Raw genomic sequence first — 13477 nt, 5'->3', positions numbered from 1 at the left:
ATGCAATTCAGGTCAATGAGACGTAAGAGGGAAGTCAGCTGAGGGTTGGAGGGTGGCTTCTGGAAAGCGTTCTCTCCCATGGCCTGGTGTGTGTGCATGGTGTCTGAAGCTGCAGCAGCCACCTTGTGCCCACGGAGGAAGTAGAGAGATGGACAGAGTGTAAGTTCTTGCTTACGACATTGAGCTGCTGTTTTGCTGACCCTGAAGTCACCCCACCTCTTGTCACGTGAGAGCCTGCATTTTCTTTATGGTTTAGACCAGCTGGAGTTGACTTACTGTTACTTGTGGCCAAAAACATCATGAACGATGCAGAAGACAGTGACATCCTCCTTCCTGGGAAGATGCTGAGCCTGACCCGAGGAAAAGCAAACCTGGGTCCCTGCCCTGGAGTCACACCCATTTTCTCTACCTTAGAAGTGGCCCAAATGGGCACTAGTTCACATCCAAGCAAGAAGGACTTTCTAATTCTCATCTCCTGCCAAAGCTTCATGCCACATATGAATATTTCCCTCACCCTCCCTCCCTGCTGCTTGAGATCAGAAGGACCCAGAAAGAACTCACAGATTTTATTCTTGCTATTCAAGTGAACAGATCTGAAATCAGCCAAGAATTGTTGGTCAAAATGTGAAATATTCTTTGCTAGGAGTTGGAGTCACTTTGGCCAGAAAGCATGATTTAAAATGAATTAAAAAGCACAGGAGGTCAGTTTGGGGTCAGATGGACGATCAAAGAAACCACTTTTCTTTTGGCCCTTTGTAGAAGGTCACCTCCGAGTGAGGCTAAATCGGGCACTAAAACCTTCAAATACATGCTGATTTCCATGGAGAGGGTCTGCCTGCCTGACTTCCCAATGTGCATGTTCATGGCTTCTGCTGAAAGCCTTTCCCTCTGGTGGGACTGGCATTAAAGGGCCAGACCCAGGCTGTTTCTACAGTTTCAGCAAGAAACACGGAGACAGCCAGGCTGATCTTTACCCTCAGCTCCAGGAGTCTCTGGCAAAACTCACACCCAAAGGAACCTCAATTTGGTTTGTGGCAATTGTTTATATTTCTTTAAACATTTTTTATTATGTTAAAAGATATAGAACATAAAATTTACCACTTTAACCACTTTCAAGTGTACAATTCAGTGGCATTAAGTACATTTACATTGTTGTGCAACCATCCCCATCACCCATCTCCAGATCCTTTTCATCATTCCAAACTGAAACTCCATACCCAGTGAAAAATAGCTCCCAGTTCCACCCTCCCCCCAGCCCCTGGTAATCACCATTCCGCTTTCTGTCTCTGTGAATATGACTACTCTTGGCAACTCATATAAGTAGATTTATACAGTGCTTTTCTTTTCGTGACTGGATAATTTCTCTTAGCATAATGTCTTCAAGGCATGTGTCAGAATTTCATTCCTTTTTAAGGCCATCCTAATAAGCGTGAAGTGGTATCTCACTGCGGTTTTGATTTGTCCCTGATGTTTAGTGACATAGAGCATCTTTTCATGTGCTTATTGGCCTTGCATTTCTTTTAAAGAGAAATTTGCACAGCATGTGAGAATCTTAACAGAAGAAACAGTCTTCCACCACCTTGCAAATTCCTTCTCTGATATGGTATCTTGAATGAATATTCTCATTGTTTCAGAATAGGGACAGGAATTTAGAGACTGTAATTATCAGCTGTGGGCTAAACACCTAACATGTGGCATATCATTAAGTATTTAAAGCAACTCATTAAGTCTTCCTGTTTGTTCAAGGAGGTTACAGGATCTGCCCAAATGGTAGACAGAGGAAACAGGATTTGTACTCAAGAGCCCACTCAGTTCAATCCCTCCGCTCTAAAGACTAGGGAGCTAAAGCCCAGAAAGTCTAAAACTGGTCTGAGTTCATCTGAAGAGTGTGGCGGGGTGGGGGGACTAGGATCCTGAATTCCAACTTGGTGCTGCGTCCATGACGCCACACTGATTGATTCACAGACTGTGCTCAAAAAGATCGACGGTGGCCCAGTTCTGTGACCTGAACCATAAAAGAAATAAAAAATAATAGTTCTTTCCTCCAGGAAGCTTATAATATTACTGGGGAAGTGACTTAAAAGTGCGCGCTTGCCGATGCAGGGGATGCGGGTTCGTGCCCTGGTCCAGGAAGATCCTACATGCCACAGAGCGGCTGTACCCGTGAGCCATGGCCGCTGAGCCTGCACGTCCGGAGCCTGCTCCGCAACAGGAGAGGCCACAGCAGTGAGAGGCCCGCGTACCGGAAAAAAAAAAAAAAGTGCCAAAGAGCGTACAGTAAAATCCTGGAGGATGGAGTGTAACATTAGACGTGAGCTCATTCATCCATTCTTTCATTTATTTATTTATTCATTCTTTAAGTATTTTATGTGATCATTCACTCTTTTGATCCTTCCTTCCATTTAAAAAAGGGGAGAGTGAATGAAGTTTGGAAGCGGTGAGAACGATTCTGAAAACAACCGACAGTCCCTGCAGGACAAGTAGGGGCCGCTAAGGCGGGAGACTGGGAAGGGTGTTCCTGGTTGGGGAAATCATCCAAAGACCTCAGGTGAGGATGAGGCCTGGTTGAGGGAGACGGCAGGTGACTGCCTAACTAGCACTGAGAACTGTTTGGAAAATTGTCAGGTGCTTCAATGTCTGCATCTACAAACACAGGTGGAGACCACCAATGGCTTGGATGTAACTGGATATAGTTTGCTGTGGAACCAATTAGGGCAGGTGCTGGGAAGAGCCCATTAGCAATCCAGGGAGTCTGGCCAAGGAAAGCAGGGTCTCGGACAATCCCACTGCCACAGAGCCAGTGGAGCCAACAAACGATGGGAGGACAGAGATGGGTTGGTTCCGCCACATCACCCCCCATCCCCAGGGCAGGATGCATGTCCTGAGGACAAACTGCCAGAGACATGCAAGGGTCACATTCACCAGCCTGTATCGTGCATGCTGCCCGCCAGCGGGAAGCTCTCTCCCGGGCGCACCGTGGAAGGGAAACCAAGTTCCCTCTGGCGCATCCATTTCCTCGGCATGTCTCTTTGTTTCTGGAATAGCTAAGTCTGAGATGATCTGCACAGCAGGACCATTTAGGAAATGATGAGGCCACCCTGTGCAGAAAGCACATTTGGCTTGGCAACCAAAGGGCTTCTTCGGTAAGTAGTGATAACGGTGCTACAGCACTAATCTAATTCCTCAGTTTTCTCTGACGTGGGGATTTTAGAGCCAGGTATCCTCACTCTAAGTGGAGGCAACCTGTTAATGTCAGGATAGACAAACTGAAGGACAGGGCATGTGCAGGAGAGAAGCAAGCCTGGGCCGCGGTCTTCTAGGAAACACTGTTGGTGCTCTGCCCGGATCCCTCTGGGCAGTGGGACGTGTCAGCCTGCTCTCGCTTCCAGAGGGCTCTACCGTTACCTCTTCTTCCCAGAACCACCTTGGGCTACTGGAGCCACTCAGCTCACACAAGGAAAGGCAGAAGAGCCTAGAAGTTTACGTTCTTCTAGGGCAGCTCTGAGCTGATAGGCCAGCTCCCTAGTCTCAGGGTGGGACTCTTCAGAAGTGTAACACACACTTGCAAGTTCCCCTGCGGGATTAGGTTGAAGGGAGTCTGTACAGGACTTGGTCAGAATCTGGACCTCTCCCCTTCCTTGTCCTGCTTTCCCTCAGCCTTTACAGATTTTCCCTGGGAGCACTTCCTTGATAAATTACTAGCATATAAATCCTTATCTCTGGGTCTATTTCTCAGAAAGCCTACCTAAGACAGAAGGTCAAAGAAATCTCAGCTCAAACCCAAACCCATCATTTTCAAGATCTCAGCACCTCTTGGGGGACCATTACCCACTCTATTCTTAGCCCAGGACCTAGGCAGTTCAGATGATGCTGACTCACCAGCTATCTCCTGGGGTGGGCCTGGGATAAGAAGAGGCCAATCAGAGAGTCACACCTCTGTGGTGCTGTGAGAGGTGTGTGGTGGGCACGTGACCCAGGCTGGGTCAGTCAGAGTCAAGCCCAAGACTTTAGCTGGAGCTAAGGGGGAAATGGGGAATTCTCCTGCCTGGATGGGGGGAGGGAACCACAGACCTCTTTAGCTTCCAGCTTCCAGATGCCATTTTTGATATCTCAAGGAGAGCATCTGCCTGAGAAAGAAGCCAACACAGAAGAGAACAGAACTGAGAGATGGGGAAGATGTTACCGTGTGCCCTGGGCATTCCTCATCTCTTTTGGGTAGCTTGGTCTCTGTTGGGGATTTGTTGCTGATGGGGTACTGACTCCTGGTGCCCCCAGAGCTTCCCAGCCCCCAAACTACCTGCCATGCCAGAGCTATACTGTGTTGTGTCCTGAATGGGGAGAAGGCCCCTCACCAGAAGGCTAGGCTAGGAGCCAGATGCTCTTTCAGGCCCAGGCCTCCCCTGCACGAAGCCTCCTCCTACAAGTCAGTCCCAGGGGGTCTCCTGCTCTGTTACACTCTCCTACCAGAATCTTGAAGCACACAAATAAGAACACATTTATTTAGTGCTTGCCACGTGCCAGACATTGTTTTATGAGTTTTGCAGAATGACCTCACTCACTTCGCACAAGAGCACAGCTGGGATCCACGTTTCACTGAGGCCCAGGCAAGTAAAGTTACTTGCTCAAGGACCCTGCATTTTAAAAGTATCACTGAGTTTTTTTCAATGATTTTACATCTTTAATCTCCTTTTATTGTCACAACAGTTTCCTGAATTTAAAAAAAAAAACCAAAGCATAAAAAGTTGAAGTAAATTGCCTATGGTCAGACAAGGACTCTCAAGTCAGAGTTCACTCACAAAAACATGGAAGTTCAGGGGCTTCCCTGGTGGCGCAGTGGTTGAGAGTCCGCCTGCCAATGCAGGGGACACGGGATCGTGCCCCGGTCTGGGAGGATCCCACATGCCGCAGAGCGGCTGGGCCTGTGAGCCATGGCCGCTGGGCCTGCATGTCCGGAGCCTGTGCTCCGCAACGGGAGAGGCCACAACAGTGAGGGGCCCGTGTACCGCAAAAAACAAAAAAACCAAAAACCAAAAAAAAAACATGGAAGCTCAGAGTTGGAGGGAATTTCGGAAACCATGCAATTCCAGCTGCTCATCTAACTGTGGGGGAGACGGAGAGTCAAAGGAGAGAGAGGTCTGCCTGAAAGCAGGTTGGGGTCTGGAGTCTTAATCTTCTCAGCTCTTTTATTCTACCGTGCTCCTCAGAGGGGTGTGCCCCCCTCTCTCTCTCTCTCTCTCTCTCTCTCTCTGTCTTTGTCTCTCTGCAACTCTCTCTCCCTTTCTCTCTCTCTCTCTCACACACACACACACACACTGCGCCTGCCCACTGTCTCAGAAACTGCTCATCTCCACCCTCACCCTCCAACCCCCTAACCTGGACGACCTCCCTCTAAGTTCAGAAAGAGCAGGTGGTCTGTGCTAGCCACGGTCCCTCTGATAAGCTAGGTAGAGTTTCAGCTCAAACCCGGATGGCTTTATTTCCCCCCAGAAAGTGTCCTCAGTGTCCAAGGGAGTTTAAGGTTTAATGTTTTGTGAGCTGAGGTGGGAGGCAAGTATATTATGGAGGGACCACCATCCCGGGGGATGGTCAGAGCTCCTGTGTGCGACAGGGCTGCTGTGAGGACTCTGGTCTTCCTCTGCCCCAGACCATGAGCGTCTGGGAGAGCGAATGGGAGGAAGATGGGAGTGGAGTGCTTGAGCAGCCAGCCAGCCAGGCCCATGGGCTGCCACTAATGCAGAAAAACATGGAAGGAGGCCACAGCCGAGGGGAGTTCATAGTCAGAAAGAGAAACCCATGCAAATGAAAAGTATCACCTGAACTTGGGAGGTAATGAAGAAAGCGAGTCAGCAGAGGCAATGCAAACTCCGACCACTAAGCCAAGCCTCTCCCCTCTCTCTTCTGAAAAGCTACCACGTGTGCATTGATGTATATCTCCTGAGTCGAAGTCGGCAGCACAAATAAGATTAATGAGGGCAATAGCATGGAAATGCATTATATTAATAGACTCAAGCAGAAAACAAACGAAAATGACTTTCATGAATGAGTCCAAGCTAGGAACAAAAAGAAGATGCAGAGGACAATAGGAGGTGTTGGGGGGCAGGGGTGTAGGGGAGGGGAGGAAAGACATGGAAAATGATTGCCAAAAGTTATTTCTTTGAAGCCATTGGTGACAGCAGCCCCAGAGATGAGCTATCTGATTAAACTGAAACATTAAAACATAGTAGGATTCAAGGGATTGGCACCAGAAAGGAGAATGAGGGTGAGAGAAGAGGAAAAGTTGAAAATCGAGAAAGTGAAGAGCATGATGCTACAAAATTGGGTTTTGCACCTGTGTGCACAGTAGAGTACCTGGGGGCAGAGTTCCTGGAGGAAGGCGGGGATGTTGGTAGATGCAGTGGAGAAGCACTGCTCCGTGGACTCCAGGCACCTGCCTGAAGATGGAGATCTCCTGTATGTTGGTAACCACACTGCAGAAGAAGGCCAGGGACCAGTGAGATCTGGGCAGTGAGTAGCATTTCCGAGGAAAGATGGACATAACAAGAGTGTTTGGAAGGCTTCATGCTTAACAATTTCCTGTGTGTTACTGGGAGCCAGGGCATGGGATCTCAGGCTGGGCAGTGTGAGTTGGTGACTTCCCCCCCAGTTGTGCCCATCTTCCTCATCTGGTGAAGAAAAGCCAGTGGCAACTTTAGCTCCTACCTGTAGCAGAGTCAGTGGTCTCACCAAACATTCTATTGGCTCCTTCCCCACCCCCACCATTCCCTTGCTATTACAAGGGGAGTTTTGCAATTCTCTTGCAATGTTGGTTAATAGGCTTAAATGGAAAGGATACAAGTCAACATGGACTCATCATGGAAAAACCAGTGCAAAGCCCTCCAGTTGTCTCTTCCACTGTTTTGGCCACATTCGAGATGCCATTCCATATGGTGGAGGCTCCAACATCCTGGGTTCCTAAGTAACTATGTGAAGAAGAATCCTCCTTCTCTCCCTACTCCTATCACCAGCTGACCTGAATGGAACACGTGGTATGAGCAGTATGAGAAAGAAATAAGTTTCTGGGATGTTAAATAAGAAGATGCAGTAGAAGAAGTCTTATTGCATTGGGTTCAAAAGAACCATGAGAAAAGCAAACAGCTGAAGTCCAGAAGCTGAGGTGTGTGTGTATGTCAGGGGGCGGTGATCAGGAAGACCCTACAAAGGTGGTAGCCCTTTGAACGGGGCTTTGGAGGAAGTGTACAGATGTATCAGGTAAAAAAGGCCTCAAGAGAATGCAAGTCAAAGACTTGAAGAAGATTAGAATACCTTCTGTTGGCTTCTCTATTGGACTAACTTATCTGCTACAAATCTTTTAAAGTTTTCTCAGGCATTGCTCTTTCCTGAAAGCCTTTCTCACCTCTACTCCCCTTCGTCATCACCCGGCACCACACACAGAGGCACACAGAGAGGAGAGGCAGGCCCTCCTCTCTGCCTCTGCAACATGCCAGCCCCATCACAACAGCGTTTTTTAATTTCTTGCCTGTATTCCCCATTGTGTTGGAACCTCTTTATGTTGGGACTGCACTGTATTCCCAGAGCTCTGCAGAGGGCTTGACCCATAGCAGATACTCAAAATATTTTGAAAAAAGTAAACAAAAACAGGAAAAATAAACAATCATCTAATCAGAAAAAACTCAAGACTCCAACACAGACCTACAGAAATCTGGGTTCTATCTGGTTCCAGATTCTAGAACCAGAGGAGGAGGAGGGAGGGGAGGGCTACACAAGGCAGGAGTCTAGGGGCCTAGGAAAAGTGCAGTCCAGCCGGGAAAAATCAGTTGTACCAGGAGAGGACTGATCTTTAAAAGCAAAAGGAAGGCAATGATTCAATGTGGGAAAGTCATGGAGGAGCCGTGAGCTACTGACTTTGTTAAATCATTAATGATTGGTATTGGCCAGAAAATAGCATATCTCTTTCCTGTGATTTCTAATTTATCCAGGAGCCTCTCTGGCATTCTAAAATTTCTGTTAACTCATGTGTCTTCATGGTAAATTCCAAGTGTCACCATTCTTATTGATGTTTCTCCCAGTCTAAGACCTAATGCTGATTCCGTGACTGGGAATCAGTAAATACTTGCTGAGTCCTTGCTCTGGACAAGATGCAGGGTTAGGAGTGGGAAGGACACCATGTAAACACGACATAACTGGGCTCTGGAGTAGTTACAGTCTAGGGGAAACAAACATGTTCTCCACCATCAAATGACCCTCAAGGTGACAGTGGGCTGCAGAGCAAGCCCAGCTAACATGAGGCATCAAGGTGGTCCAGGGACTGGAGGCAGGCTGGGCTGGTGCTCATGCTAGGGGGTTAGGACAGGAGAGAACCAGAATGAGAAAAAAGCTGTTTCCTAAGGAAAACAAGGATCAATACCAGGGACATCAACTTCTACACTCAAGTTCAAGGAGGATGCACAGAGCCAAAATGGGAGAACTATTGAAAAGTCAGAAGTCAAGAAGAGACTGGAGTAAACAGTGAGGAACAAGATGGGAAGAGAGGGAAGATCCCAATCACATTGCTGTGACTGGGCTGGAGGTGCCAATGCTTATTTTCATTGGTCATTAGCCATACCTTTTGTAGGTGGGTGGATTTGTTTAAAAGCTCAGGAACTGGATATTCATCTATGTAGTGCTTTAAGCCATGACCCACAAAGCCCAGTCCCAAGGTCGTTTTGAGGTCAAGACTCAACAATCAAGATTAATTTCAAAACAGGCACTCCTATGCTTGGCTTATATTTTTCAGACGCCAAGGAGGGCACGTATAGACCTCAGCCATTCTTATCACATTCCTGTTTTCTCTCTCATCCTCTTTGCTCATGTACTACAGCAGCTCTGATTTCCCAAAACACACTGAAGAACTTTTTCCTCTAAGACCCACCTCCCAGACCTCTTGTATTTCTCTCCCCCTTCCTTTCTCCAGGTTCTCTGCTACCAAGTCAGAAGAGCTGCTCTGCTGAGCAGTGCCCTTCTCAGAGGGTAGAGAACAGGCCCAGCCAGAATGTTCACGAGTGGGGAGGGGATCAAGAATGACTGGGACCATTCACCTTCTAAAATTATATCCCATCACATGTATAACAGATCACGAAATGCTGAACTGTGCAGCACGTGCCAAGCGGAGGCCTAAGGATCTGTGAGCAGGCTCAGACAGAATTTCCTGTCTGTCGTGGAACATCACAGAGATTTCCTGGGCCAGTGCTGTGGGGTGTCCCAGAGAGAACATTCCATGTCCTTTCAGGGCAAATAAAGTTTCCCAGTCCATGTCGAAACTTGGAGGATGTCTCCCTGTACCTTTGTGATGCTCTGGACTCCAAACATAGGTTTGACCCAGCATTTCATGGTTGATTTCCCCCCTCACTCCTTCTGCATCTTCAACCAACATCATTAAAGGCCTGTGCTTTGATGGCAGGGCACACCTTAGATTTCCCAACTATAAAATGATCCTGTTTTATAACACTGCAGGCTCTGTGTCACTTGAATGCCTCTCAGTCCCGGAATCAATCCTGCTCAAGCCAAGTTGTTGGAAAAAAATCCTCCCCAGCCATTTTCCGTTCATTTCAAATGTTGAGTTTCCTGACATAATTGCCTGGTCCTGGGGTGTCGCTGACGCTCCATCTCACAGCTGGAGGAGATTGGTAGCATTTCCTTATAGGTAGGAGCAGGGCAGGATGCTTTGTTCCCTCACAGGCAGCAAAATATTCTTTGTTTGTGAAGTGTGAATCCTCTAGGACTTAGCTTAATCCACACACTGCCCTTGAAATGGGAGAACAGGAATTCAAAGTAGGCCCCGTGACAGCCAATTAACCAGTTTAATGTCCACTTCAGCCCACAGCCTGGGCCTTTGGGAGGGCTGTCCCTGAGGAGTCCTAACCACGGATATTTCTAGGTGGCCGAATATTCCCTCGCCAACATCCCTCCTGCCTAACATCCTGGTCATCCATCCCATCCCCGACTTCTTCCCTGGACACAACTCTGTGACAGGTGTGTATCCTGCCCAGGAGTTAGAACAGTACTTCCCAAAGAGTGTTCTCTGGAACCCTAGCCCTTCAAGATGAACTGTGAGAAAAGTGTTCCTCGGTCAAATATATTTGGGAAGGCCTCAGACTATGGCCCTTGGCTGGAGATTTACGGTGTAAGTTGGCTGTGTCTTCATTTGGGTTTTCCGAGAGCATTGACTGAGATAAAGTTTCCTGATTCCTGAAAGATGGAGAATGAAGGTGGGGAAGTGAGACAGGGAAGGATGAGTAATAGGGCCAGTGACCCCTGTGAACTGAAACTTGATTCCACTGGGGAATTTTGCAGCAGTGAGAATACTGGCCTGCTGTCTGCCCAAAAGGGCAGGGTGGGAGAGCTGGGTGGACACACACCACCTCTGTGGATCTTTGTCTGAAGGCTGCTCCTAAGGAGTGCTCATGCCTTGGTACTTCCTGCTGGTCCTGTGTTGTCAGGGTGGGCTCCAAGGGTCCAACAAAGACTTCAAGAACAGAAATGCAGGATCTGACCGTGGAACTAGGGTCAGTCGCCTGAGCTGAAGAGGCAAGGGTGTCGCTGACAGCGACTGCCGAAGTTTATTAACCCAGAATTTTTAAAACTTATTTGACCACAGAACTTTTTTTTTCCTCCAAGGAGTATCAATTCTTACACTGTGACACATTTTGGATAAACCTAGCTCAGATAGTTAGCAGGCAGATGTATAAAACCAAAAGCTGAATGAGTCACTTCTGTTATAAGAATAACAGGCTCTCCATCCAGGACAGAGGATACCTGAGAGACGGGGGAGGCCTGAGGGGTTGTCAAGCGGGGCAGACTGAGCCCTCTTCCCTTGGGCGCAAGGAAGAAGTGGAGATCTCGGGTCAGCGGCCAAGGGGATGGAGGGACAGCGAGCTTCCCGGCGCCATGCGCATCCTAACAGCATCGGGGTTCTGTGTGCGTGTGTTGTGGGGTGGGGGGTATTGAGGGAGGAGACATTTGTCAGAAGGCTGAAGTTCTAGCTCTGAGACTGTGTCACTTTCACATCTTCACCATGATGCTAGCTCCAGGATTGGAGGGCAGGAAGAGGAGAAAGCCGGGGTACTCCTTCCCAATCTCTCTGCTTATTTGGTATCTCTGGGTCTCTCGGCACCCCTTGGGCAGCCTCTGCCGTGATTTAGTTTCTGCCAGAAGCCCCAGCTTGTGAACTTCTGATCAAAGATGGAAGACTCATTTCTGCTCACAGCAGAACCCTCTCCCCCATTATGCATTTACTCACGGGCTGAGGGGAAACCTGCCCTTTTCACACAACTGGGGTGGAAGGAGGATAAGGGAGAGCAGTGCCCAGGGTCCTAAAGTCTTTGCCTGGTGTGGCAAAAGCCATCCTCTTTCTTCCTTCCTTTCCCACTATGTTAAAAATCCCACAAGAAACTCAGCCTGTGCTGAGATTGTCAACCAAGTCTCAAGCCTCCAGATTGCCAAGGAGGCAGGGAACTTCTTGGGCTTTTAACTCAAAGAGCTATGCTTTTCTGTTGATAAGAAATAATAATTGTCCTTTGTTCAAAGAGTCAGAAAAATGGATTAGCCCTACAGATTTGGTTTAAATTGATCTTCCAAAGGTATATGGAGAACATGAAAGAAAAATCCCAGATTAATAATAAAAAGAACTAAGGCACTTGCCAGAAAAAATTTAAAGAAAACAAGCAAATGTAACTCCCCCAATCCCAGCAGCATTTCCCTTCCTGCTATTTATAGTATTCCTTATCCTAACAGAGCAGCCCTGGGTATGTAGTGTGGTTCCAGGACCCTTCTAACCAGTTTACCCAGCACCTTCTGATACTTCCCAGATGAGATATGCTCTTTTGCATTTTAATTCCCTCAAGAGACAAAATTCTGTGCCGGCTTCAGGGGAGACAAGTGCCTTAGGAACTGGGAAAGGAGGCTATGCTTGTCAACTACCCGTCTCTCTCAGATTCATTGCCTGCATTCTCTATCTCACTTGGTGTCGTAGGAAACTATATTTCCCAGACTCCCTTGCTCACTGGATGGGATGAGAGGAAGAGAAAAGCCAGGGTGTTTCTTCCCATCTCCCTCTGCTTACTGTGCTGTCTCTGGCAGTGGCTCTGTCTCCTCCATGGCTTTAGCTTCCACCAAACAGTCCCTCCCTCCAATGTCCCAGGTACTTCCTATCAGCCCGATATGGCCTTAGCTCCTACCTGGAAGCATGGCTTTTGGACCCTGCAAACCCATATTTTCCCATTGTCCTTCCAGCCCTCAGATGGTAATGACTTTTTGCCATTGCCAATTTCTGGCTCACCTCACTGTCCTTTGCTTGGCTTCTTGGCTCTTGCCTTACCTGTGTCACCAATTCCCCATAGTAAACTGCTTCTGTTTGGAAGACCTGGAGTGATTTCTGTGCTTTTGACTGGATCCTGGTTAAAATATTGGTCTGTCCTATGGGTTGGAGACCAGAAAGACCTCTATTGGCCTATGCTTTGAGAAGCTGATTCCCTTAACTGAGGACTGTGCTAAACAGAAGCCAGGCTGCAAGGAGCAAGGATTTGGGTCAACGTCACTATCGCACAGCAGCCACAGGGGCCCCTCAATGCCATAGTTCCCACAATTTCCCTCTACCCTCACCCAGAACATTCCAGGATTGTTACCATTACTTACTATTATTATCCTATTTTACAAATATGTAAATTAAAGCCTAGAGCGGTGAAGTCAATTGCCTAAGGGCAGTGTGGGGTTTGAACACAGGTAGGCTGACTCCAGAGCTTGTGTTCCTGACCGCTATACTACTCTGATCCCCTGACCTATTCTCCATATGGTCCCCCAAGTAAGCATTGCCCAAGGCCCCCTGTTTCTGATCCGCTCAGACCTGCCTTGGTTTCTTTTGACTTTAAATGGAAGTTGGACTAAAGAGAAAGAAAACATATGCCTGGTTTTTGCACCTTAGATGTCATTTGAATTCTAACCAAGATAAGTCCTTAATCAATTATTCTATGAAACAGCAGAAACAGCCCCCAGGTCCTGAATGCTTAGCTATAACTGTGAGGTCTGCCTCGTGGATAAAGATGGCCCCTCCAATCCAGCAGTAATGAGCCATCCTCCACGCCCTCTCACCATCTATATGAATGCTCTGAAGACATTTGCAAGATGCTGGGTGACATTAGGCGTGGACTCCACTCACAGAACAAGCAAACCTTGTTATTCCATGTGGGGATGGAGCCCTGACACTAGCCTCATTAGCAAATAATCTCTAAACAGCTGGTGACAACCATTGATGCAAACTCCTTTTCTTTCAAGAAGATTTTAGGTCATAGACAAAAGTCTGTGTCCCTGTCCATTCCCTGGGAACCAGGCTTTATTAAGAAAAGAGATAGTTGTGCCCAAAATTTCCTAAGATGACAAATTAACTAAGCTTTTAATAAACTGTGGCCTTGGGGATGAGGAGGAACTGGGTTATTCCCAGTGAGTC

The sequence above is a fragment of the Delphinus delphis genome, chromosome 20 (assembly GCF_949987515.2).
Source record: "Delphinus delphis chromosome 20, mDelDel1.2, whole genome shotgun sequence".
Lineage (NCBI taxonomy): Eukaryota > Metazoa > Chordata > Mammalia > Artiodactyla > Delphinidae > Delphinus > Delphinus delphis.
Note: the sequence above shows the minus strand (reverse complement) of the source record.